Raw genomic sequence first — 5818 nt, 5'->3', positions numbered from 1 at the left:
TTATGTCCTCATCAAGGACGTGCAAGTCCTGGGCTGCCTTACTTTGTTGTCACGGTCCGTTTCGTTAAATAGCCGAGGACTTTGGGACTCTTGCAATGTGCTGTTGGCTGGTCACTGTTCTGCGTCTGAAAATCTCTGCACGAAGTACTAAAGAATGCTAAGAAATGACAGCGGCACCATTTTGATTCGTCCAAACGTTTCCAAGGTCGGAAATAGATCTGGACTCAGTGCAGAGAAGATTAAGACATACAGAAAACACAGAGGAAATGACTGAAGGGAGTCCTTCCTTCTCATTCGAATGAGAAGTTACTTCTCATGTAAATGAGCGGATGTCTCCAGTTAAAGGCAGAGCTTGGCAGAATGGTTTGAGACAAGATCCAGCTGCATGCTATCTACAGGAGCTTGAGACCCAGTGACACAGAGAAGGTTACAGGGAGAGGGTGGAAAAGATCCTCCATCCAGACAGCAACCAGCAGAGACGTGGTGTGGCCATACCCATATCAGACAAGACGGACCAGAAGTCGAGGTGGCTGGATGAGGCAAAGAAGGGCATTAGATACTGAAAAAACGGCCAATTCATCAAGAAGCTAATTAGAAGTATAAAGGATAAAATACAAACAGAGATACTCTAAAAAACACATATGCCCATATGCACCAAACAACAGAGCCCCCGAATATTTGAGGCAAACATGAACACACGGAAGCAGTGCTACAGTACTATTCAGAGGCGTCAGCACTGCGTTGCCAACAGTGGATGGAACATCTAGACAGAAAGTCCACAAAGACATACAGGACTTTTAACAACACTGTTAATCAACGACCTATAACAGACATACATAGCACACTCTCCCCAACAGCAGAATACACAACAGCAGAATACATTCTTCTCAAACCCATAGGGAACATTCCATAGGACAGACCATGTTTTAGGCCATAAACAATTCTCAATAACTTTAAAAAGATTGAAATCATACAAAGTATCTTTCCCAACCACAATGGGTGAAGCAGACATCAACAACAAAAGAAAAACTGGAAAAGTGACAATTATGTGGAAATTAAAGAAATGCTCTTAAACAAGCTTAATGGATCACAGAAGAAATCACAAGGGTATATAGAAAATACTTAGAGACAAATGAAAATGAAAACACAACATGCAAAAATTTACGGCATGCAGCAAAGGCAATGTGCAGAGGGAAATTTATGGTGATAAATGTCTATGTTAAAAAAGAAAAAAGATTTCAAGTGAATAACCTACCTTTACACTTTAAGGAAGTGGAAAAAGAAGGGCAGACTAAAGCTAGCAGACTAAAGGAAAGAATAAACATTAGAGGTAAATGAAATAGAGAATAGAAAAACAATAGAGAGGGAATAATTATACCACAAGTTGGTTCTTTAAATAGATCAACAAAAATGACAAACTTTTAGCTATAATGACAAAGAAAAAAGAAAGGTGAAAATAGTTAAAATAAAAAATTAGAAGTAACATTACTACTAATTATACAGAAAGAAAAAGAAACATAAGAAAATACTATAAACAAGTAGATACCTCTCAAATTATATGATGTAGATGAAATGATACCTGATAAAGGCATGAAAAATCCCACAGCTAACCCATACTCAACAGTAAAGAACTGAAAACCTTCCCCCTAAGAGAGGATCAAGGCAAAGACGCCTGCTTTCACCACTTTTATTCAACACAGTATTGGGAGTTCCAGTTAGAGCAATTAGGCAAGAAAAGGAAACAAAAAGCTTCCAAATTGTAAAGGAATAAGTGAAAACTTTTTCTGTAGGCATGTATGATTCTATTTATAGAAAATGCACAAGAATCCACAGAAAGCTAGGGTTAAAAGGATTCAGCAGTTTCAGGGTACAACATCAACACACAGAAGTGAGCTGTGTTTCTATAACCAGCGATGAGCAATAAAAAAAGGAAATAGCATTCGCAGAATACCAGGAAATAAACTTGACCAGGAGGTGAAAGATTGGTACGTGAAAACTACAAACACCGCTGGAACAAATTAGAGACTCCAACAAAGGGAGAGACATCCCAGGTTTGTGGATTGGAAGACTTAATATTGTTAAGATGTCAAAATGACCTTTAAAAAGAACAAAGTTGAAGGACTTTCAAAACTGTACTATGAAGTTACACATCTAGACCACAGAATAGAATTGAGAGTCCAGAAATAAACTCACAAACTGGGACCAAGGTGGCAAAACCATTCAGAGAGAAAGTCTTTGCAACAAATGCTGTCAGGACAACTGGACGTCCACAAGCACAGGTGTGTACTTTTGCCTCATGCCATGGACAAAAAATAACTCAAAATGGATCAATGACCTAAATGTAAGAGCTGGAGCCACAAAACTCTTAGAAAAGAACATAAAGGTTAAGTCTTCATGACCTCGGATTTGGCAATGGATTCTAGATATGACACCAAGAACATGAGCAACAAGCAAAAAAAAGGACAAACTGGAGTTCTTAGAAATTAAAGACTTTTATGCATCAAAGAAAGATATTATTCACAAAGTTTAAAGACAATCTATAGAATGGGAGAAAATAGCTGTAAATCATAAATCTGATGAGCCTTTAGATCCAGAATATATAAAGAACTCATAACTCAACAACAAAAAAGACAATCCAATTTAAAAATAGGCAAAGTACTTGTACAGGTATTTTTCCAAAGAAAATTTACAAATGGCTGACAAGAATATGAAGAGAGGCACAACATCATGGCATTAGGGCAATGCAAATCAAAATCACAATGAGGTACCATTTCACAATCACTAGAAATGGGTTGGATTTGTCTTTAAAGTAGAAAACAACATGGGCTAGCTAGGGAGTGGGGAAATTGGAACCTTTGTGCATTGTTTGTAGGACTGTAAATGGTTCCACTTTGGAAAAGACAGGGAGTTCCTCGAAAGTTTAATTGTGATTAAATGTAATTACCATATGACCCTGTAGGTCCACTCCTAGATACACACTGTACCATGGCCTGAATTATGGCCCTCCAGAACTCATATGTGGAAGTCCTAAACTTCAATGTGACTGTATTTGCAGTCCAAGCATTGAGAGGAGTAATTAATGCTAAATGAGGTCATAGGGCTGGGGCCCAACCTTTGTGTCAAAGGATGTGTGGTTGTTTAAGGAGGGAAGAGAAAGAGATCTCTGCGGGAACACAAAGAAGAGGCCATGTGTGCACTCAGTGAGACGGCAGGTGCCGACAGGCCAAGAAAAGTGGCTTCAGAATGAGACCAACCTTGCCGGCACTTGATGTTAGAGCTCCCAGGCTCCAGAACTGTGAGAAATAAATGTCAGTCAGCGGTGATTGGTGATGGCGGCCTGAGCCGACTGGGACAGCCAGATCAGAACACTGAGGCCCCTGCTGTGAGCCCATACTCAAGCCTGGCAGTAGCAGCAACATTCATGCAGCTCAAGGGTAGAAACAGCCCAAATGTCCACCAGCGAGCGAATGGGTAAGCAAACTGTGGGATGTATACAACATGGGACGTGTTCAGTCCTAAAAAGGAATGAGCTATTTAAAATGTGGATGAATCTTGGAAACATGATGCCAAGTGAAAGAAGCCAGACACACAAGGTCACAGCGTAGGATCCCACTGATGTGAAATATACAGGACGTATAAACCAAGACAGAAAGTCTCGACAGAAAGTCCGAGAATCTGCCAGGACCTGAAGGGAGAGGGCACTGGGGGAGAAGCTGCTTGATGAGCAAGGGGTTTTACTTCTGAGTGACGGAAATAATCTAGAACTAGAGAGAGGCGAGAGTTGAACAGCACTGTAACTGTACTAAATGGGACTGCGTCGTTTACTTTAAAATGGTTAATTTTATGTTATGTAAGTCTCACCTCAATAAAATACTTAAAAAAAGATCCAGGGGTGGCGTTCCCTGTCTTAGGATGGAGTGAACTTCCAGGAGCAGGTGATCTGAGCATGTGAGGGTGGGTGGCCACAGACGCTCCTGGCACCCTGCCCAGGCAGTCCTCCCCTGGCTGCTGTGAGAATTGAGGGTTACACCTGCCCTTGTTCCTGGAGAGCTGCCCTTGCTAAGTGGCCAGGGGGCGGAAGCCCCTTGGCCATGGAGGCTAGGCGCCATCACCTCCCCTTCCCCCTCCTCCCACATGTGGCTGACTACCACTCAAAGACCCCCTGGTCCCAAGTGGGACCAACTCTGTGGGGGCAGTTTGCCCTCCAGAGCTCCCTGGGGGCGGGGAGACCGCACCCTTGCTGCGTTCTGGCCTCCTGCCCTCTCCTGCTCCCTTCTCAGAGGGAACCTGATGCAAAATGGTTATGTAAAACTAATACTGATGGGAAATTTTTTGGTATTTGAAGGAAATCTTGATAAAGCCATTATGTCAAAAAAATACTTATTGGTCATTTACAACACCAAAGGGCTTTTTTTTTTTTTTTGGTACTTTTTATAAAGATCTTATTTATTTATTTGACAGCAATCACAAGCAGGCAGAGAGAGAGGGGGAAGCAGGGTCCCCGCCGAGCAGAGAGCCCAATGCGGGGCTTGATCCCAGGACCCTGGGACCAGGACTCGAGCCGAAGGCAGAGGCTTTAATCCACTGAGTCACCCAGGCGCCCCTTTTTTGGTAGTTTTTACAAGACCAGTGCTCTAACCACTGAGCTATGGAGCCTGCCTTTTTGGTAGTTTTTAAAAGCCCACCTCACCAAGGTAGCACATTCCTCAAAATCCCGGGTCAAGTAAATATTTTCAGTTGAAATTAGAAGTATTAGCAATTTAAAGACAGATAAACTTTGTTCTTCCCAAATAAATACTTGTTCTTTTTCATACTTTAAAGTCCGGGGCGCCTGGGTGGCTCAGTTGGTTGTGTCTGCCTTTGGCTCAGGTCATGATCTCAGCATTCATGCCCTAACCTTGCTCAGCGGGGAGCCTGCTCCTTCCTCTCCCCCATTTATGCTCTCTCTCTCTGAGAAAATCTTAAAAACCAAAAACAAAACCCACTGCAGTGGTCTCCGTGAGGGCAGAGCTGACCGGGCTCCTCACACGGCAGGTGGAGGCAGGGGCCCTCATTCGTCTAGCTGATGATCATGGCTCTCCCGGGGCTTTTTGCTCAGTGAAATCCAGACCTACAAGCACGCACATACATGCGATGTTTATGTTAATTCAAACTTTTCTAGACAAATGAAGACACCGGAAATGATGACGATGATGGGCGAGGCAATCGTACAAAGACACTACTGACCCGTGAGTCCTGGAGAGAAGTGGGGGAGGCAGCAGGGTGCCCCTCTCCCCACCCATGGGGCAGGACTCACAACAGTCCTTAAAAAAGGCAGGAAAGCATCATCTGCTGCAACAGGGGCTGGAAAGGGAAGTTCTTTGAATCCACATGGGCATGCTTCCCAGTACTGCTAAGGGTGATAGGACTCGTCACCTGTTTCCCTGGGCTTTAAAGGCAAACCTGTCCTGTGACAGGAATAGATGTCTGCTCAAAACCATTTCTGAAAAACAGTTGGTTGGGAGACTAAAGAGGAAAAAGGATGGAGGCCCCCTGAACCTGTAGGGGTGGGAACCGTGGCCGTCAGGGATTAGAAACATTCCCTTGGCGGAAAGGCAATGAGTAGGCCCCAAGGTCAATTCTGGGAGAGAAAACCCCTCAATTTCCTTTTATTGGAGAGACACACAAAGCATGTTTCCTAAAGCTCTTCCCAGCCACTGCACAAGCTGGGGAAGCTGAGGGTACTGATCTCTAATTCTGCTTCAGGGTCTACTATGCCTGTCTCGCACCAGCCAAGGGTGCTTGCTGGTGCAGACCCCACCCCGGTCCCTGAGGACAA

Source organism: Lontra canadensis, unplaced genomic scaffold, assembly GCF_010015895.1.
Source record: "Lontra canadensis isolate GAN:19392208 unplaced genomic scaffold, GSC_riverotter_1.0 scaffold780, whole genome shotgun sequence".
NCBI lineage: Eukaryota > Metazoa > Chordata > Mammalia > Carnivora > Mustelidae > Lontra > Lontra canadensis.
This window is presented reverse-complemented; position numbering follows the sequence as displayed.